Source organism: Dermacentor andersoni, chromosome 4 (assembly GCF_023375885.2).
Source record: "Dermacentor andersoni chromosome 4, qqDerAnde1_hic_scaffold, whole genome shotgun sequence".
Classification (NCBI taxonomy): domain Eukaryota; kingdom Metazoa; phylum Arthropoda; class Arachnida; order Ixodida; family Ixodidae; genus Dermacentor; species Dermacentor andersoni.
Window position 1 is genome coordinate 135,487,321 of NC_092817.1, and position 26,241 is coordinate 135,513,561.

Below are 26,241 nucleotides of genomic sequence, written 5' to 3' on the forward strand. Positions count from 1 at the left end.
AGAAATATAGAGCTGCAATGAACAAGAATTGTGACCGCAGACACTGCACAAAGATGCCGGATATTGAACCAGATTCATGGATTCTGGTCCGAAAGGGACTTGATTCGAAAACGCCGTTTACAGGAACTTGCTACGTCATCAAGACAGCCAGACAACAAGGACTGCTGAAGACAATATATTGCCAAGGACCCAGGGGAAAAGTTGAAATGGCTTCAATTGGGAACGTGCTACCGTATTATCATCGTGGGGGCCACGACCGCCGATTGAGAGTGTGTGGCGATCCACATCGGCAGCGGGATAGTGAAGAAGACAAGGAGGTTAGCCGGAGAAATGTAGCAATGAATGGGTTCTACCGGCAGTAGCCTAGTGAAACGTTTACACTAATCATACACGATACCTTTACTCACACCTTCAGGCACTCAGATAACACTGCTAGAGTAAGCGAATATATTTGGGGACCATTTATATAATGTCTCTGGCTCAGCTAATTATTCTAACACGTTCTTAAAATACAAACTCTCAGCAAAAAAGCAGAAACTGTCAACTGCTTGTACGTCACGGGAAGAATACAACGCTCCATTCACTTTACAGGAACTTAACAGGGTTCTCTGTGCTGGCAAAAACACTGTAGTAGGTCCTGACCGGATTCATTATTCTAACCTTGCACACCTGTCCGAAGAATCCGTAGATGCTATCCCTAAATTTTTCATGAAGTATCTGAATCTGGAATCATGCCAAAAAGCTGGATAACGCAATAGTTGGGCGTTCTTAAAAAAACAGGTAAATTCCCAACAACGCCCAAGCAGCGTTCGACCCATTGTCCTGACAAGCTGTTTAACTAAATCGTACGAGTGTCGTAAATGCTAAATGAACATTCACCTTGATATAGGGAACTTCATTGATTTTCATCTGTGCGGGTGTAAAAAGGGTGTTCAACAACGGACCACCTCGTCCGACTTGAACACGAAATACGTGAAGCATACTTACACAAATAGCAGTGCCTGGCAGTGTTCTTCAATCTAGAAAGAGCGTATGACACCACTTGGAGATTTGGAATATTACGTGACCTCGCTGCGTCAAAAATCCGTCGCAGAATGCTTAACTTACTCGCTGATTTTATGTCCAACAGAACATTCCAAATCCGTCTAGGCACTGTGCTCTCGCGCACATTTATTCAGGGAAACGGCGTGCCACAAGGTTGCATACTTATCACAACACTCTTTATAGTAAAAATGAACTCTACAAACAAAGTCATTGGCCCCTCTGTTATGCACTCCATATACGTCGACGCTCTGCAAATAGCGTGGCGCGCCTCAAACTTACGAACATCTGAAAGGTCGCTCCAGATAACAATAAATAAACTAATAGAGTGGGCTGACAAAAATGGCTTCCACTTCTCTACTCAAAAAACTGTTACAGTGCTATTCTCGAAAAAACGAGGATTGTACTTAGACCCGGTTTTAAGATTGAATGATGTGCTGCTGGTAAAACAAAAATATAAATTCTTGGTAGTAGTCTCTGACAAAAACTAAACTTCCTATCCCACATTAGAACACTAAAGATTAAGGCAAATCAAGCACTGAATATCGTCAAAGTTCTATCTCATAAGCACTGGGGTTCCGACCAAACGTGTCTTTCACGTATTTACCGGGCTCCTGAGCGTAGCCTTTTAGACTGCGGCTCCATGGTTTATGGCTCAGCCAGTCCGTCCTACATCCGACGACTTGAGCTAGTACATAACCCTGCACTGCGACTGGCAACTGGTGCCTACAGAGCATCACCAAATCAAAGTCTATACGTTGAGTGTAACGAACCCTCCTTGCAGCATCGCAGAGTGCTACTCACTTTTTCCTAGGTACTCAGAATTCACTCATCACCGCAAAACATGTGCTAACTATCCTCACACAATGCAACTCATGCTTACAGTATAGAAATAAACCGAATATTACTTGGCCGCTTGTCCTGCGGTATGAGAAATATTGTCCGGATTATGACATTCGTCGTGAAGTCCTGCAGCTTGCCAAAAAACCACAACGGTCACCTCCTGGGTACAATTTCCACAGTTATGTGACGGGACGTTAACACATCTAAAGAAAAGAGGCTCCACACGAACACATTTTACAAGAATTCCGCGCTTCTCAGGACAAATATCAAAATAACATAAAATATTAGTGATGGCTCTAAAACAAATCAACACGTAATGTTCGGGGGCCGCAACGGAAAATTCTCAAATAAGTATTCGATTACCGCAGTACGCCTCTGTTTAAACGCCCGAAGTTTACGCTATATGGGTTGTTAAAAAGATTGTCACTGACAAACACAGAAATGCAGCCATATACACTGATTCCTTAAGCACACTGAAGGCTCTACATGTGAAATCTGAGTGCGAATCCTAGAGAGGAGACATTTTAAACATGGTGGCGCCTACAAATACGGGAAGTCAATTCGATTTGGCTGGGTTCCAAGCCATGTTGGGATACCGGGTAACGAAGCAGCCGATAGATGTGCGCCGATGGCAGCGTAAAAAGACATAACAAACGCAACACTTCCATATAAAGATAGTATGCGTGCGATTAGGAAGGCCTTAACACTTAAATAGCAACACGAATGCGACCATTGTGCCGAGTACAAGCTACCGTCTGACTAAACCCATAGTTGGTGAGTGGAAGTCATGTTATCATCAGGAGCGGTTCTTCGTAGTAGTTTTATGCACACTACGAATTGGAACCACACACCTCACACACAATTACCTACTTACGAAAGAAGACACACCAACATCTGAAAAATGCCAAGAACCACTAACAGTTATGCATATATTACTGACATGTACATATATTGAAATACACAGACGAAACTTTTCGCACAACTTATATCAACGAAACATACCTCTAACCCTGCCTGAATTTTAGGCGATGATCCGCTAGTCCCGTTATCTGACGTGCGAAAATTTCTAGACTGACACTGGATTTTTACATAAAATATAGATTATTAACACAGGCTGTTTCTTCCTAAACTGTATTTTAAAACACCTCGTGTTTGGCGCAGCATAGCCTTAGCCGCTTTTGCGCCATTAAACCACATTTCACTAACTAGATATATGAAATTAGTTAAAAAAATTTCTGTAAGGCGACAAAACAGCTCTCTTTTTTGAACAGACGCAAACCTGCCTCTGTATTCAACACATAATCAACGCTTATTAGGTCCGCTTGTAGACATTGATCCTGCTGAATAACGAGAAGAGGAATGAGTTAACTATATGCACACGTTGCCTACGGGAAGAGAATAGTGGGACGCAGGAAATATATTGAAGTCACCCATTTCTTCAGTTACCAAAAATATGAATGGGGTATAGTTTCGTTCGGAACGCGTAGGTTCACTTGACGTTTGTTATTTTTACTATCAGCTATATTTATAAACATGTTTTGTCCATTGAAGATTGGGCCTTCTATCTCAGTGACCGACCACACCTCATTTATTCAATACACGAGGGACCTATCACTCGGAAATCGCTTCAAAGCCCGCTTAACGTTTCTAAACCTAGGAGCGGTGAACCTAGCAGAATATCCTTCCTTGTGTACATATGTGGCTCGCCCACAATAGCGCGAATAAAATTCTAGCCTCCAGCCATGCTTTCACGTAGCACTCGCGCGAATTCCGAGCACCACTGCAGTCACACATTGGTTACATTTGCTAGTTTACAGAGACAGCTTGCGGGACAAACATGTCACAAAAAGCTCAATTATAAAGTACGCTTATATGTTTCATTTAGGGGCACAGATCGTCCAAATTTCCGAAATGTAGGAGGTTATTGCGGTGTCCATAGTTTATCAGATGCTACCAGTAAAATATTGTGTCCCTCAAGGCCGATGTTTCCCAGTAGCTTGCGTACCTGGTGTTCTGCTCCTGGCTTCAGATGATGCAATCTAGATGTGTTCATCTGTTTACCAAATCAAAATTCTTCGTACGATTCGTGATTTTTCGCCTGGTGAATGAATGCTGTGATGGTTTAAAGTAAAGTGGAGCGTTAATGAGTTAGGGTGTCTTAAACGCTGTAGCCGGACATGAGTCAGCAAAACTTGTCCGGTATGACTATATAAGGCACTTTCTTAGCTAAAGCTAAGACAGTGAACGGTTGTGTCGGTGTTGGAGATTCGCTTAAGCCGTGGAATACGTCCCGTAATTTGAGTTTAAGTGTAAGGCGCAAAATATGAATGTTAAGATTACTTCAAGCGCTTTGTGTCTACTTGTTACAGCTGCCGGCGCATGCGATAATTAGTTCATTGATATTCAAGGAAAGCATTCGCGTCTGTATTTTATTCTCGCGCATCGTTTTATGGTACAAAGCAAATCGTGTCCCTAATCACCCCGAGGGCAGTGTTTAGCAACTTTATCAAGAATTCAGCAGAGGTTTACGTACTCATAAGTGAGTAATGAAAGCCTTCCTGCGCTGACAATCTTCACATATTTTTTTGCGTTGATTCTATCTTTAAAAAAATTGTGAAGCGTACTAACTGACAGTTCAGTCGTTTCTCCTGTTATAATAAAGCAGCTGCGTACGTATACATTAAAAAATGAACTCACGCATGATGGCATGGGCTAGCAAATCTAAAAAAAGGGCTCATATTCTACTGATCCCCACCGCAGTGTGCTACCAACGGCCGGTACTTTGAAGCCGTGCTAATAACACGCGTAAACGTTCAAACTACGGTTAAAACACGATGAGCAAACTCGTTGCTCTAAGTGTGCATTTATTAACATGAATTGCAAATGAACAATTTTGACATGCATGTAATGTCCACTGAGGTCGAAGAGCTGCATGGTAATTACACTGGCACCTGTGCATCAGTTGCGGAAGCAATGACATTCCAGCGGTGACACTGCAATTCTTCATTTCAACTTCCTTTCCGCGCAGCCGCGATCGTGGCTGGTTCTCAGAAATGGGGAAGTCTCTTCTTACACCCGTTCAGATATCACAACGTACTAAAGAACCGACATACCATCGCCTAAACACTGCAACCACGCCCCGTATGTGGACAAAGCTTAAGGTGGCGTGGCACCGAACGGTCGGCTTTTCACGAGGAGCAAGTACGAAGAAAGCGAAGCTTGCATAGCCAGAACGATGTCTATATGTATTTGCGCGATCCATTTCCTGCAGCCGAATGAGGTGCGCTAGCGCCATCCGACATGTTTCCCTGTTCCGGTTCCCTCGCAGTCATCTTCATTTCCGAACATACTTGTCGTTCCTGTTTCCTCGAACATGTTGCACTCATTACCGCATTTTGTTTGTCTTCTGCTGTAGCTGCATCGACACAGGCTTGCTTTCAAACGTATCATATTCCAACGAAGACAAATGCAAGGGGGATGAAGCAAGCAGAGCACACGTAATGCAAACAGTTTTGGTTGCACTCACCTTTTCTCACCAGATGCATTAACGGAAGAAACGAATGTAAATCAAAGAAAGTCGGGAATTCATCACTCTATGAGGCAAAGCTAGTCTCCTAATTATTAGGCAAACAAATCGTACGCCCCGCAATAAATTTGAAATGGCTATGAGAATACTTCCAACTATGTTTTGCACGCATATATTGGGATGAATATTACGGCACCACTAGTAGAAGTTTTTTTTTTTTTTCGGTAACCTTTGCGGACGCAAGTTTCATTGCGCAGGTGAAGCGGGGGGGGGGGGGGGGCTTCATCGCCCCCCCACTCGCCCTTAAGATTTTTTTGTGCTGTCATGCGCAACCGACCGAAACAAACCCTGGTGCCGGAAGTCATGCTGGATTTTGTCTAGAATGTCCTTTTCGTGCTCGTAGAAACATTTCAGCGCGAACATTGCGAAATCGGGCTGGATTACGGGGCAACGCCCAAGCAGCGGGAGTCACTAACGCAAGGAGGCGCATCCGAGCGCAGTTTCTAGGGTGTTTTGAAGGCGAGCCGGCTCATCGCGGCATCTCGCGGAGGCCGCGTAATCAACGGAGCGCATGGATTTCAATTCTGAAATTTTATGGATATAAAGTTCTGATAAACTTTTGATGCCAAAGGTGCATAGACATTTTCAATGTCGTGCTTTAGATTTTCAATTCCGGAACTTAGTGGGTTTAATGTTCTTATTAACATTTGACGCCAGAGGTGCACTGACTTTTCTAGTCGTACGTCGGCCCAAAGAACGAGACGAGCCAAATGAACACACTATCAGACAAGTTGAGAAAGCATGCAGTGAGTTTCGATAAGACGAACCGTTGCGGTGGTTCATTTTTGCCGAAATGTCACAGAAAGTAATATCACCGTGTTTTTCACCTGCGCCAAAGCATCCCTGTCAAGACACTGAAGCCAGCAAAGGCAACTACGTTCTTATTTAACTTTCTACTTGGACTTCTATTAGCGAGGACACATTGAGTATCTTCCTTTTCTTTTTTGTTGTCGCTACCCGCGGGCTGCTGAACCAGCCAGATGCCATACGTTTTTGTCGGGCTGTATCGACCACCGCGCGGCGCACTTCGATGCGCGTGCGTTTTTCTCTGGCCGGGTGGATTTTCGCCTGGCAGAGTTTTGGACGCTATCTGGGTAGCAGACGAGAAAAAAGAAACAATGCCATGTCGCTTGCCGCCATCACTGCGGGAACTCGGCGGATTGCAACGCGTTGGCTTAAGCGCAACCTCTGCGGAAAATTTTGTCTGGCCGGTGTAGGATACCGAGCAGTATACATATGGTTCTCTGTTGACCAAGCGCCTTACCTTTTCTTTGATATTCTTTCGGTAGACACAATAGGTGCCCAAAGTAGGCATTCTATTTTGGCCAATACGCTTTCCTTGAGTTTTTTTTTTTTCATTTCCGTGCCCCTGCCTCACAAAGGAAAAAGAAAGACATTTTTGCGGCGCACCAAATTGTCGCTTGCTGAAAGTTTAATTTTGTTGGTTCTTTTGGGGAATGTAATGGGCCACGGAACGCTTCAGTTGCCGGATACTCTTATTATATTATTGCGACAGTAATTATATGGACACCCAAGGCGCATTCTTGCCGCCGACGTCACCCTCATGTTCCGTATAAAGTCGAAGGGCGATAACATCGCGTCCGCGCGCCGCATGCTGTATGTGCGAGTGAAAGCGTAAGGAGGATCGGGGGGCGTCGCGTGGATGGGCCAACGATGGTGACTCAATCTTTTGTGCGCAAAGGAGTGGGAGTGGGCGTGTGGGAGTGGGGGGCTGTCATCTGTGAATCTGTGGCTGCGCAACATTTTTATTTGCCTTGTTTGTCGCACTATATACAATGACTATTTCTTAGATAAGTACATTTGTTGGAGACTTATGCGTATATTGAAATATCTTGCTGCGAGTTTTTGTGTATACGCGCAGTGAACTTTGTTTCCAGTGACACTTTTTTTCCCTTCATCAAGCTGTATTTTCGCAACTGTATATTAAATTGTATCTTCACATTTCTATTTTATGAGGGCGAGCTAAATGACAGTGTGCCAACCCATCCCATGCAATAATGGTTCAGTTCATTATGTGCGAAGCGTGCGCGTCGCACAGAGTGACATTTACAAAAGTGAAACGCAGTTGTGAGGATAAAGGTTCTTTGATGCTCCAATGCACTGGGTTAAACATGGTTGCATGACATAACGGACACTCCGAAAGTTGAACACAATGGTTTTGTGTGGTTTTTGACAGCTGAAGATCGTTCCCAAAAAGAGATTAGTCGCCGTATGGCTGCCGAGTACGTTGAATATTGCATTTCATTGGCCACTGTGAAGCGTTGGGGGAAGCGGTTCAAAGAAGGACGTAAAAGTTGCAGAGCCGATCCAAGACCGGGCCAAAGCCACAATGCAATCACCCCAACACAACTGCAAAGGCTGATTAGGCACGAACGAGGGATAAGCATCGATGAATTGGCAGGGCGTGTGAAAATCAGTCACGGTTCGGGTCCCACCATAATTCGTGAACATTTCGGTTGTCGGCTCTTGTGTGCGCAACGAAGGTCCAAGATTTTGAACCACCGTCAGAAGATGGAGAGGTTCGGCACTGTCTTGACTCATCTAATCTGGTATCGCAATGAGGGTGATGACTTTCTGTCTGCAGTTGTGACCGGGCATGAATCATAGTGCCGCTACTACGAGCCTGAAACGCGACGGCAAAGCTTACAGTGGAAACATTTGAATTCACCACCCCAAGGACAGCAAATGCCGCCATTTCTGCTGGAAAGGTGCTGCTGACTTTTTTTTCGATCGTCAGGGGCCAGTAAATATCGAATTTGCTAAGCCGCGAGAGACTATGAATCGTTTCCGATATTGTGAGACGTCGGATGTGCGGCATGTCGAAATCAAGAACAAACGACGTGGGAAATAGAGGAATGTGCTCATCTTGCTTCAAGACAATGCCCTTTCAGACATCGTTGACGTGGTTAATGCAAAACTTGCTGATGTCAAGTGGGAAACGCTGCAACATCCGACATATAGCCCAGACCTGTCCCCTATCGACTTCCAAATTTTTGAGCACTTGAAGAAACAACTTAAGGGACCCTGATTCGTGTAGGGCGATGACGTGAAAGAGTCAGTTACAGACTTTTTCGAAGCAGCAACCCAAGGAGTATTATCCGACGGGAATCACGCGACTGGTTAGTCAGAGGGACAAATGTCTAAATGTTCGTGGAAATTACTTTTAAATAAAGCACACTGTTTGACATATTTTCGCACTGACTCACTTTCACTTCACTCAACCGCGTAGATTTTGAAGAACTCCTGCTTTCTATAAGTTCCCTCTGTTGCGATTATAATTTCAATGCAATTACTCACCATACACGACCGGTGACAGCTGCTCCTGAGCAATACATTGTAACAAAGTACAGCGTCATTGAGATTTTTGCCTGGTCATTAAATGTGTACAAAAATGCAAAGAAGATTCTTGAATGACAGAGAGATAGAGACGCAAAAGAGAGAAACGCAGGGAGGCTAACAATGTTTCATTAAAATATTTGTCGCCAGCGTGCTCATTTCACGACCTTTAAATTTTTTACATCAACAAGATGCACTGCTTTGCTGGTTTCAAATTGATGTAGCTTTAAAGTTCATGTGATGCTTTCTTTACTTAATAAATAGACAGAAAGCATGGAAGCATTGATATCAGTTATTTCGAGCACAATGTTTGAGACATACTAGTATATTTTTAGGAAAAAAATACATATTTGACTCCTCTTGACAGTGCGTAGCGTTCAAGAATGCATTTGCAGCATCTTTCTCAATGGCAATGGAGTTATTATTATTTTATTTATTCCCTCGACAAAGTCCATAAGGAGGAGGCCGAGCTGCAATGTGAGTACCCCCCCCCCCCCCCTCCCAACCAAATTTCTGGATACGCCACTGCCTACTACTGACAGCTTCGCGCCCTGTGCTGCGCCGCTTACATAGCGTTGAAGAGAGACGCACAGGCCCGTATGTTGAAAGCGATCTTGAAAAGTGGCATACTGAGGCATGTGCTGAAAGCTCCATGAGCGCTGTCTTCTTGCCGCTTCGTTGGCATCGAAGCTTGAGGCAGCACGAAGTTGGATACGCTCGCTGCTGCGGGCGCTATGTCGAAAGCGGTCGCCTTACGGGACGGATGGACGGCGGAATGGCCGGCTTTCTCGTTGGGCAAGCATAAAAATGGTTACGCATTTAAAGAAGAACAAACATAGTGGACATTCTGTGTGGCGTTGATCGAAATAAAAAGAACATAGTACTTCTAAACAGAAATACAGCAAGAAATGCAGCAAGAAACAAAATATTTCAATGCTTTTTAAAGAAGTCACAAAGGGTTTTCTCCATTGCAACGAGCGGAAATGCACGTGTGTGCCTGTGGAAGCGCACGCATGCGCCGAAACGCATGCATGGTGAAATGCACGCCCGTGTTTTCGCCCTAAAATATTGAATTTATTTTCCAGGTTAGTTAGAACAGCAACAGTGATCACCCTTATCCGTTCATCATCTTCTGTTCTGTTTCTCATTAACACATTTAGATCTAACCGGTATCAATACGTATCGCATATAAGAGAGGAGGGGGTGAGAGGGGGAGAAATAAAAGAAAACATCATCATCATCAGCCTGGCAACGCCCACTGCAGGGCAAAGGCCTCTCCCATACTTCTCCAACTGCCCCGGTCATGTGCTAATTGTGGCCATGTTGTCCCTGCAAGGAAGGAAAAAGTGGAGAAGGAAAGGCAGGGAGGTTAACCAGTTTAGCTTGACCGGTTCCCTACCCTACACATGGGAGCGGGATGGGGGGATGAAAAATTGGGAGGAGAGAAAGAGAGAGATAGCGCACATAACACAGCACACACACCGTCACTTGCAGTCCGTCACTCTTGCGCCGTACGTGACATCCCTGTAACAGCCATTTGTACAAGCTTGTCTCTTTCAAAAACGTCCCTTCGTCGCCTTTGAGTTTGAGTTTGAGTTTGAGTTTATTCAACCACATGGCAGGTACATGAAAGTGCACATGGACGTGGTTAGGTGTGATGGGAAAAAAGCTGCATTTAACAGCTTGACTGGCCCCATCACCTTCAGCTGCGATATCTTCTGTCGGCGATATGTGAAAATAGTTTCAACTGACAATGATCTATTGTCAAGGTATCATGTACGCACCTAACAAAGATAACTTAATATGTTGGTTGCCAGGGCACAGAAGCATAGCGGGCAATATGCTTGAAGATGAACTTGCTACATGCATAACAACGAAAGCCCGTAATTCTACCATGGCTATCCCTCCCACAGACTTGCAACGTTTCTTGCCCAAAAATCTGAGAAACATTTCGCAATCCATCCGGGACCGTGGAATCTTAATAAACATTATTTATTGAAGACCCACCTACAAAAGTAGCCTTCAGTAACAAAAACACGACAAACTGATACCATGTTCTGTCGACTGCGAATAAGACCCGCATACGGTACCCATTCATACCTGCTGACTGGCGGTATACGTGATAGGCGGAGTGGCTCACCGTCCTCAACGTCTTAGTGGAATGTCGGGAAGCGTGGGCTGAACAGAAAATATATTTTCCTCTGGCCCACCGATGCCACATTCCCCTTCATTTGGTATCGCTCCTTGGAGCAGAACCTATTCCTGTCCATAGGTGTGTTTAAACGTTTACAAGATATTGATTTATCGTGCGTTATATGCCCACGAGATTCGTAGCACATCATCTCACCAAATGCTGATGCTGCGAAAGTAGCGGCCTGCATGGCACTTGCCTTCGGGCCTTTGCTTAAGGGAGAGGCGCCCTAGTGAGGCAGTAGCCAATTGTAGCGGGGAGTTTTAGTAGCTCATATCTTCGTAGTACATCCATACATCATTGTCTAGTTTTATTCCGAGTATGTTTACGCACTTCCAACGAACATTTTTTGGCCTCCGAACAGCCGTGTCTCATCCACTTCTTGATATTCAGTATTCATTTACCAATGACGACCTATTCTCACAGGCATGGCGCTCTTTGACCACATCTGGCCTTTGCTCCAATAAACTCACATCATCATCATCATCATCATCATCATCATCATCATCATCATCATCATCATCATCATCATTATTATTATTATTATTATTATTATTATTATTATTATTATTATTATTATTATTATTATTATTATTATTATTATTATTATTATCAAGAATAGTCATTTCAAGAAATGTGAATTCAGCAAAAAAATTACTGACTTCTGAGCCACGTCAAATGTTTCTTAAGACACGAAAATATGCACCCGGATAAGCGTTCCCAAAAACTTTCATAATTTAAAAATCAACACTTCTATATATCTCAGGAGACAGAATATAGGCCTTACTTCTAAAGTTGCTTGATGAATTATAATCAAATACGGCATTTGGTATAAATTGTGGAAAATGAAAAAAAATTGTCCAGATTTGGGATTTTATTAAGAAAACAGGGCTTTGATAACAAACACAAATTTTATACACGTTATGTTCCCGGGAGCAAAATTTTATGGTAAAAATGTTCATTGTGCCTTATATATTGCAAATAAGTGCGCCCCGGTCCGATAAATATAATAAAAGTTAATTTTGGACTGTCTTTGCCCGCCAAAGGAACTTTCCAGTAACTTTGTAAAACAAAAAAAAAAACATCCTTTTACGCATTCAAACACAAAGGGGACTGTAACGCCTATGCATTTGCCTGCAAAGTTCGAGGATCAATATCTCGAAACTCGTTCCATCCTGATAATTCATTCCGAATGGATCCGCCTTCCGAACTCCACGGCTAGAATTTGTAAATTGCAATATGAGCCATAAGGTAATTAGTTATAAGTTCATTAGTAGATTTTTTTATTAGTCGATTATTCATTTCAATTTTTTTGCAAGTATTGTCAGCCGCATCGAGTAGACCGCACCATCGACTTGACCACTGCATTCAGTTTCCACCGCACGAACAACAATTGTGCTGTCTGCCTCAGGCCACCTTTAAGGATTTTTGAATGTTCTCGCTGAAACACCCTGCATAGAATGTATTGACGTGAACGTTCACTTACCAATGAAGTGGTGTATGCCGAGAGTCCACACTGCATCGAAGTTCATTACTTAACTGCTGTTTGAAGAATACTGTTTTGTTCATCGCAATATACGAGAAGTGTTAGTAAAGCAGAATTAGGACCCCATATTTGTGTCTGTTGTCGACCTGCTTCGCCTCCACACATGACACCGGGAAGCGTATCGATTCCTATGTGCTTACTATACGACTACCTGTAGTAAATGCTAAGGTTGCGAAAGGTGCACTAAATAGCTACCTTGAGGACGGCCAGAGTTCAACCAGTACATAAATATGGTAAAAAGGAATGCATCAATAATTATAGACCAATCTCACTGACATCGACATCTCGCAAAATTATTCTGATTTTCTTGAAAGATATTTTTCTTATTACAAATTTTCAGCACGGATTCCGGAGAGGTTATTCTACTTGCACTCAATTAGTCCAAACTGTACACGACTTTGCTAAATCTATTAATAATGGGAACCAAACAGATGCCATATTTATGGATTTCGCAAAAGCATTTGATAAAGTTTCTCACAAAAAGCTGCTTTCCAAAATTAATAGCACAATAAGAAAGAACAAGATTTCTAATTGGATTTCAGCATACTTGAGTAACCGTCAACAATATGTCACTTTTCGTGATCATTCATCTCAGTCTCTTTCTGTTGACTCTGGCGTCCCTCGGGGTTCGGTGCTTGGGCCACTTCTATTCATCATTTATATAAACAACATCGTAAAAGACATTCCAGTTCATATAAAATTATACGCTGATGATTGTGTGCTCTACTCAGAAATTAAAACCATAGCAGATCAAACAACACTAAACGAGGCCTTCCAAAAGATTACTGAATGGTGTGGTGCCTGGCAGATGCCAATAAATCTTGAAAAAAACCGTTTACATGAGAATAACCCGTAAGAAAAAATTCCCTCATATTCCAATACTCTTTTGCTAACAATATCCTTTCCGAAGTTGCACAATAGAAATATCTAGGATTATGGATTACTAACGACCTTGACTGGACTAAACACATTCATCAGGTTATAAGCAATGCTAACCGTAAAATTTATTTTCTTAGGCGAGCTCTAAGGCTCTCCACACCCAGAGTCCGGCTCCTAGCTTACAAATCGGTTGTCCTTCCAATGTTGGATTGTACGGCGATAATTTGGGATCCATTTACTAAAACGAACATTAATAGAATTGAAAAAGTGCAAAATAAAGCAGTTCGTTTTGTTTACAATAACTATGGTCGCACATCAGTAACTGATCTGTTAAATAGGGCTGGTTTGATATCTGTATCCGAAAGAAATCGCCTTTCCCGACTTAAGTTCTTATACCAATTAATTAAAGGTCATTTTAAGATTATTATTGACGGACTAATATCCTTCTCTTCAGGTTACACTACAAGACAACGTCAAAATCTTACAATCACCCCTTTTCGTCAGCGTAATAACTGCTTTAAATATTCATTTTTTCCAAGAACAGTAAAGGAATGGAATCGACTTACTAACGATCAAGCACTACAGCAATCTCTGACGTCATTTACCAGAAGTCTCAGTGTCCATTAACCTCTGTTTTCTGTTGTATTTATTCCCTGCTGCCCATATAGTTACCAATTTCTTATTGTTATCAACTTTATGCCCCTCACATTTTGTATTACTGTATTAATCAATATTTTATATGTTCCTGAATAATAACGATATGCCATAAACCTTACAGTGCTGCTATGTCTACTCATATGTTACACTGTCATCATTGAACTTTGTTCTCTCAAATGCTGATCCTTCTTCTTTGTTCGCTAATCATTTGCGGCCCTTTTTTTTCTTGCTTCTTTTGTAAATATTTGACCCGTGTTTGTATCTGTACGCCCACCCTGCGAAAATCTCTTCCTGGGATTGCAGTATCACTAACGAAATAACAATAAAATAAAAGTACAGATCACATTATGATACCTAATATTATAAGTCAACGCAATCTGTTTTGAACGTTCGTGCGGAGTGATATTATGTTTTAGTGACGTCGCGCGTCGTCGTGGTGACGGGCTCTGAACCTAAGATTGTCATCTAAAAGAATGAAAACTAAGGAAGTCGTCATCAGTACGGTGTCGTAGCAACGCTGGTTCAATTTGTCGGTCCACATGTCATGGAGTACTGACCGGCCCATTCTCTCATTAGCCATTTAAACTTAAACCAAGCAACTGTAAGGGACGCCAGCAGAGGCTCACGCTTCGCAAAGGGGGCTAAATTGGTAATGTAATCAAAGACAAAAAGTTTTATGGAGCCCTGAAAATACTCTGGTACAATCGCAAAATAAGTGTATGTGAGTAGCGTATCATGCCCAACGGCCAAAAACTTGCTAAAACGAAAACAGTCGTAGATTGCTCTAATCGACAAAGTGAGTAGCAACTCCTACCACGTGGGGAGGCCACTGACACGCATCTACAAGACAGGCCTGAAAAACTTGGATTTGCTTGTCTGAACTTGCGTATCCGCGAGGCTACCACGTTGGGAGACCTGGGTGGCATGCTACGTAGTTCCCATCAAAATAAAGTGCTAAAAAGCTGCATCTCCATTAGAGTTTGCCCTCCAGTAAAGTGACCGTTCACATTAAATCGGCAACAGAAATGCAATAAAAATGCAGTGTCCGAGGAAAATGTTATCGTTAAACTATAATAAGACCAAGAAATGTAATTTACTACGTGTAATTATTTCAGTATAATTCGTTACGTAAAATTGTGATCATTATTCCCCACAGTCCTGCGGTCTTTAAACTTGATGACCCTCTTCTATGCTTCAACGAGTGTTAAGGTCTTTCATGAAGCCTGAGGCCACTCGAAACCAAGCCTTGCCAATGGCGAGCAACCTGTGTGCTACCATAATGATGAACCCTCATTTGTGTCTAGGCTTCTATGCGTCAATGTAGTTAACTAATTTAACTCTTTCTACGTCCCTGACGTGCCGGTACATTCCGGCGTTAAGTCCCGTAAAGTTAGTTTTGACGCTCATTTTGCCAAATCGGAAAGCGATGACCATGCCAAGAGAGCCCTTGCAAATACCCGTGTTAATTTTTCAGTTCTTTAGATCCAGACAAAAGCAGTTGGGCTCGTTTCATAAAAAGCGAAAAGAAACACCGAGGCTGAGAGTGCCTCATGCGAAAAAAACGAAACTGTTTGTTGCCGAGGTGATCTGAATGAAAGCAAAAATCTACAATTCCATCCAGGGTCCATAAATCCTGCAAGTAAAGCAGAAATTACTTGTTTGGTCTGGAGCTAGCAGGATAGGCAGGTGCATCAGGTACGTGTCATTGTTTCCGCTTCATCCTGATTAGACAAGCCTGTCGAAGACCAAGTCGTAAACCGCAGCTTATGCAATAACAGAGATGGAAGCTGATTCAACCAAAGACGATGCCCTCCGGAGTGAGTTGTGGGTAATAATGAGACAGAGTCACTGTACACAGCACTCTACAGTACGTCATCTCTCACGTGACGGGGAGTAGGAAGAGCGTCGGACTGATTAAATTTTTTGGCCACATTACCTTCGAGACTGGCTACCACTTTGAAACTGCACGTACTCACGGAAGCGACCAAGAAATTTCACTGCGCTACCTTCTCGATCACCCCATTTTTTTAATTTCACTATCCTTGATATCGCGCCAGATTTTTGAACTGCGCTATCTTCAGGATCTGCCCTGCATTGTTAGACTCCAGATAACCGCTGAAGCGGCCCCCATTCTTAAAATGCCGTTACTTCCAGATCGGCCCATCTCTTTAGATTGGATGGCATTCGGGACCGACCCAAGAAAAAGACTCAAAACTATGATACTCGATAGAGAAAACGGGTGTAAACTCGGTAGAGAAGTTGATATTAAAAAAACAACCAAACCCATTCTTAAAACACCGTTACTTCCGGATTGGCGCAGTTTTCTTTAGTTTGCATGCCATTCGGGACTGATCCAAGAAAAAGACTTGAAACTATGATATTCGATGGAGAAAAAGGATGGAAACTCGGTACAGAAGTTGATAGAAAACAAAAAAACATGGAAATAAAAAGCCAGTACCCTTGCACTTCCTCGAAGAAATATAACCAGTGAAGCTGTGTATGTGAGCTCCTTAATTAACGGACTGCACTTCCTCCGCGCGTCAGCCGTGTATTGCACTATCTTCATGATTGGCCCACGTATGAGGAGTGCTTGACGCCTGCTTTACCTCCACTGCGGTTCGGCCTGGCATTGCACTACATCTGAGATCGGCCCACGTATGGGGAGGGCTTACCGCCTGCTTCATCTCTGCCGCGAGTCAGACCGGCATTGCACTATCTTCGCGTTTTCTTCATCTATATGCGGACATGATAGTGGGGAAAGTAGCCCTTAGCAGCTTCGCTGTAACAAAGAAAAACAAATGCAAAAGTTTACACAATTATTAGGTAGACAACAGCTGCCATTCACAGACCGCGTGCTAGATTCATGATATGACACCGGCAGTGAACCCACATATTTTAATAAGGAAGCTACCTTGGCTTAATAACACAAGTGCTTCAAAATGCCCTTGAAACAGAGATTGATGACATTCTTTCAATGTAAACACATTTCAGCTTTTTATTTAAACTACAATGTTTAAAAAAACATTGGTAAAGTTCTTGCAATATTGCCACGCATCTTCATTAAACGCCTCTTCTTTCTGGAGAAATAATGGTGAATTCAGTTTCTGGAAGTGGTATTGCCGCAACAACCTCTAACTTTCATGAAAGCCCTTCGGTGTTGCTTTTGTGTAGCCCTTTAACTGGCAGCTCAACGATGTTTTCGACCTAACAATGACATGTGCAAAAATGAAAAAAATCCAAATATTAGTCGATACTTTTCAATTTACCTTCATTTATGTACCTGCTAGACAGTCGTATATACAAAAATACCAACAGTGAGAAGCAGTAGGTGTAACGACAAAACGCGAAGGCATCCTCGGTCACTTCTTAGCGCACGTGGTGGTCATATGCTAGTCAACGGGATTTTTTTCCATTGCTTCAGGAAGCTCCTAATCTTTAACTGCATCACCACGTTCACATACCACGTTCACCTTGTCAAAGCAAGTACCCAACACTCCTCTTAGACCAGACATTTACCTTTAACTAGCTAGTAAACGAGATTTTTTCATCTACTGTATCTCACTTAAAGTTAAAGAAACACTTTAACATTTTATTTGGTATGTATTTGAGGAGTATCAAGAAGAAATGAAGTAAGAAAAGCATTCTAAGCCAAGCCGTTTCTTTTCTCATTTTCCCAGTTTAATAGTTAAAAGCTGTTTTCATAAAAACATCAGCAGCCCCATGCCAAGGTAGAAAGACGGCTTTGTCATGCAAATATCGATGCACAGGCACTACCATATAGAAATCTAAAAAAACATAGTGCACCGGCTGGTAAACGTCAAAGGAGATAGGGACAAACGCACTATCAACATACACAAAAAATCTATTGAATCGAGAAGGCAGTTGTGCACTGTGCATGTGCATTTCAGTGCCGCGTTGGAAACAGCGAATGAGAGGAAATGGGGGGTTCGATGTAGAACCGTGTTTTCATTTCTCGTTACTCGGAATGGGCGTTGCTGCTACGCCTCGTCACTTAAAAGGCGAACCCAAGTGGGCAGCTCTTCGAATGCCGTTGTAGCGCTGGCGTGGATATCGCGCATACATGGCACGCACTTTCAGATCCGAGTGCAGAGAGCGGTCCTGTTTCTCGAGTTCTTTCGGCGGGGTTGTTTGTTTCACTCCGACGAATGCGCTCAAATATCTAGGCAGTCCAGTAAGCTCACTACTTTATTTAGGTTCGATTTTATGCAAAATACAACAGCCGACTCTCGTTTAGTTGGATTGCTTGCTGCGTTTGTTAAAGGATATCTTCTATGTTTGGAAACTCGGCTGACCGCGGGTGCACACGGTGCAGGAAGCTCATTAGATGGCCTTCCAAATTCAGAACACAGGTATAGGTTCAAGAAAACTATGCAAGCGCCAATTTAAAGCACTTGGGGCCTGAATACCAGAGAAGGAAGCACAGCCAGCGGGCTTATGTGCGAGCTTAACTGAAAAACCTAAAGACTTAGTACAAGTATTTCCTTTAAGTAGAAGGCATGCTGGTCTATGCAAAATTGCCTTTTGTCAAACAGCGCTATCAGGTTAAACTTGCCGCGGTCAGAACATGAGTCAGAATCAGAATCGTCATCGCTTCTGATTTCGGCTTCCACGCTTCTTTCGAACTGTTTTAGCACTCGACCTCCGGTTAAGGTGGAATTTTCCAAGCAAGAAACCTCCAGAATATTATCATTAATATCATTAGAATATATCCCGCATTACAAATACACACCACACAACATGCCAAAGAAATACTATGACAGTACACCTCTTAGACTAACCCAGGCAGTAGAAACAAAACTGATATAAATTAGTGAAACTTGAATATGAGTAACAAGTATGACATACAGCTTTGGCGTCTGTTCGACCAAATAATGCCAGTGGTGACTTGATACAAGCACACACGATGTAATTCATGCTGCAAGGAACTTCAATCTAGCCTGATGAATATTATTTTTTTCACTCATAAATAAATAGTTAAATATGTACACCACTGCAATGTTTATCAAATTTTTACGTGTTGTTTCGGGAAAATAGAATGAACCATCAAAAACGAAGCCGTACTTTGATGGGCGAGTGGAACAGTATATTGTTCGCCCACTGACATTGCCACACGCACTGCCCAACGTTGAAGTAAAGAAAATAGGATTGGATCACTTCTCACCACTCAGTATTTGGTGCGTCTGGCCGCGAAATGTACATTGCTTCCGTGGAAGGAGTTAAATCTCTATTGTGTGCGGTTTTAAAAGTGTCATTTTGTTCCGCGACATCTAAAGGTAAGAGTAAGGATTGAAAAGACCACAGTGACATGCGAAAGATAATAACGAGGTCATATGAAAGCGCACGCTGCAACAGAAGAAACTGACCGGTGGCGCCAACAGAGATCTTGTATGTCAACTGGGGTGCAGTAATATTCGAGAGCTTCTAGAGCACACGTCTCGATACGAAGCCATTAGCATCACCTGTGCAGCAGTTCTTCAAAGGTGCAAATGTTCCTGAATTATTTAACAATTTCAGTGCGCTCTCCTGCTTCTACAAGGGATGGCGAGAGGCTGCGACGCTAAAACACAGAAATATGAAAGCAGCTTGGGGAAAATACGCACTACATTTATGCGAAGAACAACGCCAAACTACGAGGCCGCTTCTCTATAGTGCTGCTGCAGGGTGATGCCTTTCTTAGGCTATAAACTGCGCGAAGCAGGCGTAGCATGAGTCAGCTGTGAGGTCTTGTGTTGACAAAAATCAGGTACATTTTAAACATCAGGTGGAACGGCTGCGTTCATCGAGGTACATTTGTTCTGTCACGTCTGCAGTAGCTGAAGCCCTCATCAAAATTTGAAGTGGAAGCAGAAACACAAACCGCTTGCGGAAAAAAAAGAAAGCGACATGTTATCCCTCATATGCACAACGCGGTTCAAAACTTGACCAAAGTGGCTAACCGGTACAACGTAACCAATATTCTTTTCGCCTCTACGAAAGCTACCTGGCTTGTGCCAACGCATTTCAGTACCAGAGACGCTGCCTCGTCGCAGTTTCACGCTATAGGCGAAGCATCGATTGCTACAGCGTGTTAGTAGACGACTATACGAAGTAAAGGATACTAGTTTTATCCGCCGTGTAGACTTGGAAACATTCGCTTATTAGGTGAATTAACGAGCATGGTGTCAGCGCGCACAAGCAATCATGAACGCATCACACTCGATGAGCGCAGACACACGCTCTCAAAACGCTGGTGTGAGCAAGCGCGGCAGCACGAAGTGACCTTCGTGCGAACCCAAGTGCGCCGAGAACACAGCGAGCACGAAGGCATGAACCGTCCGTAGATCCTAGTCAGGATAGAGCGCGCGCGACCGCACGCGGCCGTACGAAGTACGCACTTGTCGGCGGAGTCGAAGCCGCTCTCCTCCTTCCCCGCTTCGTCACCGCTTTCATTCATATATGGAGCGCGAGATTGAGCCGCGATCGTCAATTTCCCTCGCGCCCGTTCGCGAAATGCCCACTCACTGCCGTAGCACCATGCCACCCCCTTCCACCCCTCCCATACCCCCCCCCCCCCCTCCCGCGGCCTTTCGCGCGATTGAAGACAGCGTGATTGCGCCCCGATTTCTTCATTCGCGGGCGGCACATCGCGCCATGATCGTTGGCTTCCCTTTTGTCCTCTGTCTCGCACACACAACACACGACGCGCAGCGACGGTGTAATCGCCCTTGCACTTTATACTGAACATCAGGGCTACGGCTAAAATGCGCCTTCAGTGCCTATATAACTACTATTGCAATAAAATAAAAAAGAAAACATGATAGTTCGTATGTGGCCTGCGCGGTCGGCATGGTTTACGAAACTCTACTTAGTTGGGGTACGGTATACATCGCCGAGACAGGTAGCTGCGTCAATTACAGGGAAGCGAACATGAGGTGTCCAAGAAAAATAAGATTACTGCAGATATTTTTATGCATTGTGATTCCTGCACGTGTGAGCTAAATTTGTCCAACCTGCCTACACTAGGCCGAAGCATCAAAGGTGCCCTGGCACTACACTTAGCGGAGGCATACTACATCAGCAAGAAACAGGTAAGTCATACCTCTGGTAGTTCCGCTCAGCACTCAACGCAAAATTCTTTGATTGGGGGCTTCGATTGCCACGCCGTTCTTTCGCACTCTCTCGTTGTTGTCTGAATGCATGGCGCAACAGTAATGGTGCACACTGGCACTTTTCCTAGAAAGGCAACCCGCCTGTTTCAACTAAACTTGATTACGCGTGAGAATTTATCTTCTCCTTGTTATTATTCATTAAAATTTCCGTCTTAACATGTCCTAATAAGTACATACCAACTAAACGGGCCGAAGTAGCGTTACGCTCTTAAATGAAGTTCCGCGTTCGTTCAACTGCAGAACAATAGCGCAATCAGAAATTTTGTGGGGAGGTGCTGCAGCGATAGAGAAGTTACGGTTGGAGCGACAAAACAAAATAGGAAGGGATGAGAGCTGTGTGTTTCCTTTGACCGTCACGTCTACAGGGCCTGGTTCAAATTCTGTTTCGTCATCATCAAAAGGATAAAACTGTGTATTAGTCTATTTAGTGGATTGGTGCTTCGTGGTGTTCAAACCAGTTTTGAGGAGGCAGGTGACGACTTGGATCAGCTGTTCGATATAGATTTTGATAGAGTGGAAAAGGCAAACGGTTGGGTGTGCTAGTGGACGTAAGGAATTTTTGTTCTTAAGAAGGCGGAGAGAAATACAAACCATACGGTACAGTTTTTTATGCAGTTATATGGACACTGCAAGCACATGTATGCCATCACCATAGCTGTCGGTGCCACCTAGATATATATATGCCGTGAAGTTCCGTGTAAACTCCAAGGGAGACAATGTCGTCGCCACGCGCCGCATGCCTCTATGTGAATGGAAGCGTGGAAGGTGGAATCGTCGCAAGGCACGACGAAAGACGCGCCTTGAGCACATCTTTCATCGTGCGAAAGGCAACGGGGGGAGCGAAGATGGAGGGCACGTTGTAGTCCCCGACTGCAGCGTATGACGGGACCACACGGGCCTTGTCTCGCAAGTGAATGGCAATAAGTACAGAGTGTAGGAGCGCGGAGGGCTCGAAGCTTCATGTGCGCTGTGTTCTTGACGCTTACTTCGCGTTGAAGCGAGAGGCAGCAGGAAAGTCAATTCACTCGCTGCTTTTCCGCGCTTCCTCACTCCGACGTTTTGAAAGCGACTTTCCATGCCCATCGAGTGAGAAGTCTTGATGTTTACTTGTGCACGCCTGACACAATGCTGGCAAATAGTGTTAGTAAACGAATGTTTACAAATATATAGGCCGATAAAACTACTATTCTTACTTCGGATAGCTGTCTTCTAATTTGCTATCGCAATCGATGCTGCGCCTCTCGCACGAAACGGTACATTGGCAAACATGAAAATGCAATGGCTATGCAGCAAGGGAAACACGTTTTTGTTCTCGTTCTCTATTATTAGCAGCGTGCACTGGAAAAAGGCGATATCCCTAAGATAAATGCACCAACATAAAAAAAAAGAGAAATTGCTCCTGCCACTGTATATTAGCATTGTGTATGCGATACAATGGTTGTAAGTATGTAAGTGTTGGCTACTTCGCCACGCAGTAATGGAAGCAAAAAAGCGCAATCCCGTCTAGCCTTCAAGCCAGTACACCTACTTAGGAGGAAGACTCCGTCTAGTTGGTGGATAATGTTCTTTCAAGATGTCAGCAGCATTTTTCGCTATGGTATATTGTTCTCGTATAGACCGGGAATGTGGGCAATAACGGTAGTTGTGGGGCTGTTAGAGCCTATTTGATGTGTAGCCTCTTATGCCTGGGCCGGCAAAGTGTACGCGCATCACATAAATATTCGTGTTTGATCAGGACGCGAAGCAACTGGCATGCGTCCGAAGCTGAAATCCCCTCGAGAGGGCTAGCGGTGAGTATAGGATAAAAAAGGGAATGTCTGCAGACAAAGGTACGTGTAGATCAAAGCACTTTTAGATGCCAGTAAAGAACAAGGGTATATACGCACAACGCAATTCACTGTTCAGCATCAATGCAGTGCTCAGACACTCAGACAAAGTGACATCAAACATTCAGCCCAGAGACATTAATGTGACGAACAAGACACGAAGCCGTGGTAACGTTATTGGAGAAACGGAACCGTTAGAAAAGCAAATGTACTGACATCTGTATAGTGGGTGAATATTCACGTTTCAGCGTGAAGGAAGAGCAGGAATACAATGCTAACGTTAGTTGGCATGCTTATGATGCGCTTAAGACACGATGTAATAAAAGCCACTGCAGAGAATAGAAAGTGTCAGGAGAATGAGTGCACGAGCCCACAAAAAAAAAAAGGAGTGCATGTTTTTATGGCGCGAGATGCAGTGTGTCGAAGCACGAGCGCTGGGATGCAAATATGGCGAAATAACATCTTCGCCAGCTCTACGGAGCAGTCTTCTTCTTACGGTTTGAAACTTTTTGTTGAACGGAAGCCCAAGTCCGTATGTACGAAGGAAATGCAAGTTCCTTTGCCTAGTAAGCCACAAATATTCTACTTTGGAGTACACTTGCATGATATTGTAAGACTTCTTAGGAAAAAAATATAGTAATGAATTCGTACAGAGCAGTTCCCCCAGACGCCAAAAAGCAAAGCGGCTTCCGTGGCACTAGACAGTTTAAGGCGCTTTAGTTCTTCCGACAGTTCTTTTTCTCTCGCAACATACGACATAGAGAGGCGCATTTAGTTTTACTAAAGCTGTCAAATATAAGCCAGAACCTAAGTTTGTCTATAACGAGGAGCATACAAGACAATTTTGATGTCGTTTAGCTATCCCTGAAGCTGCTTCATAAAATTCTACAGAATCTGCGTCGATGTCTGAAAGTTACCCTGTATGTTTAGTTTGCTGCACAAGAGAATAGGCCACCAACAAAAATTTATTTGATGAAATGAATTGTTCGTGGTGGCCCAATAACTACTGAAAGAGCACGCGTTGTGGGATTTATGAAAAATTCACGAAACAGCAGGCACCGCTACGGCGTATATTTTAGTATTTAAACGACTATATTGCAGGAAAAAGACGATAACAATGTTGTATTTTGAGTTACTTGACAGAATACGAAATGTGCTCAAAAATGCGTTAAAACAATATAATGTAAATCCTGCACTTGAATTTCTATAAAGGACGTTAATAAACTTAAGGAAACATTCCACCTTGGCGTAATTTTATCGAAGTAATGCCTACTCAATAATAGGCACAGGTTCCACTGAGCACCAGGAATGGCGCCACAAAACAGGAACGTCTGAATAAACGATTCACGGAACCTGCCGTACATCTTAGCGCAGGGGAAATGAGATAACGCGAGGGCTTGTAGCGTAGTTCGATGTGTGGTACAAGTCCGAAGGCTGCGGGGTCCGACAATGTAGCACAGAGGATACTCTGGCACACCTTTAATGTGAACCCTTTCCGCACTCACTTTCTAAGAGTGGCGCTGGCAAACTTTCCTAATGCGAGCAGGGGAGCAGATCCCCACGCAAGCTACTTCGACGCAAAGCCTCCTCGCGCTCCTCAGCTGGCTGCCACTTCCTCTGTCTCCCCTGAGAGACTTTACCTCTCGTTTCTCGCACATCGACAGTGTGCGTCGGTCGCAAAGAGACGACCTGACCACGCGCAGACAGGCATGCTCTGTCTCCAAATGAACGATAAACACGCTTAACATTTATTTGCTTGTTGCGATGCTCCTCCTGGCAACGCGGTGCTGCGCGTGCAAATGAGTTTGCTTCGTTCAATGAACCACAACGCAACACTCCCCTCTGCTCTTTGCCGCAGCACAGCCTACTAGTGCGCAGCTGGTTTGGCTCGTACCGCCGGTCTTTTACTCTCGGTGCTTACATATACACAAATTAGTTCGCCTCCATTTGCACAGTCTATTTGCGTGTGCTTGTCCTTCATCTGCGCTGCAATATTGGGAGTCTTTTGACGCCGGCATACGAACCATTTTGCGAGAGAGAAAATGAAACACGTGAAAAAAATACGGACGCTTTCTTTTTCAAGTACGTTACTCTCTGCTCATTATTATTATGATTATTATACAACTTCCACCATCTTTAGATTATTCCTTTAACTATGGCACTCCAGAAACGCAGCGTTCGTTCCGATAACAACCACGAAGCGCAGCTTCAGCTTTCCCTTGCAGACTGCCATGGTTGAACAATTATCTTAAAAAAACACTGACTGGTCGTTCGTATAGATCGGGATTGCTGCTGATAATGAACAAGTTAATTTGTCAGTGAAAGTCATTGAGCTGTTATGGGCATATTGATATCTACAAAACGCTCCCAAAGCCATCTTCCCACATTCGATTTCCTCATTAAATTCCCACATTAAAACGGCAGTGATATGGAAAGACCGTGCGCGCAATGAAGCGGGATAAACAGGCCTTGATAAGAGGAAACTTTAGGCGCTGTTGTTCTCATTGCAACTTTTATTAGAACAATAATACTACGCCCACGTGTTACGTTTCGAAGCCAAAATAACACGCAATTTAATATATTTCTGAAGATTACTAAGCTATTCTAGCCCCCTCTTCTAAAAAGAGCGCAGAAGATGTATGTCTTTACGAAAATGACCATGTTGTCTTAAACAAAAACAATTGCGTTGCCTTCCCAAAAAATTTCTGTTCTGTGTTTGGTGTAAAAGATGTTTATATCACAAGTAACCTTCATTCTCAAGTTTGCACGCTCTGTACGCTAGCAATGAACGAATACCTCCCTCTGAATTGCATAAAATGCCTAAAATCTTCAATTTCTTATTACCCTGACGGTATCCCTCCTCCACTGCATGAGAGGCATGGAAGCATGCTTGTCCCTGTTTTCAGAAGCGTATGTAACAGTCCCATAAATTCTAGAACGTTTCCTGACATTTGGAAGGCAGTACGGGTAGTGGTCATATACAAATCGGGTATTAGAAGTGCACTCACTAACTACCGGCCTATCTTCATCCTATGTGCTGCGTTAATAGTGTTTGAATCCATAATATTCTTGGGTATATTAGCCACCTGCAGCTCTTCCAAGCACGATCAGGGAAAAGCTGCAGGTGGCTAATATACCCAAGAACA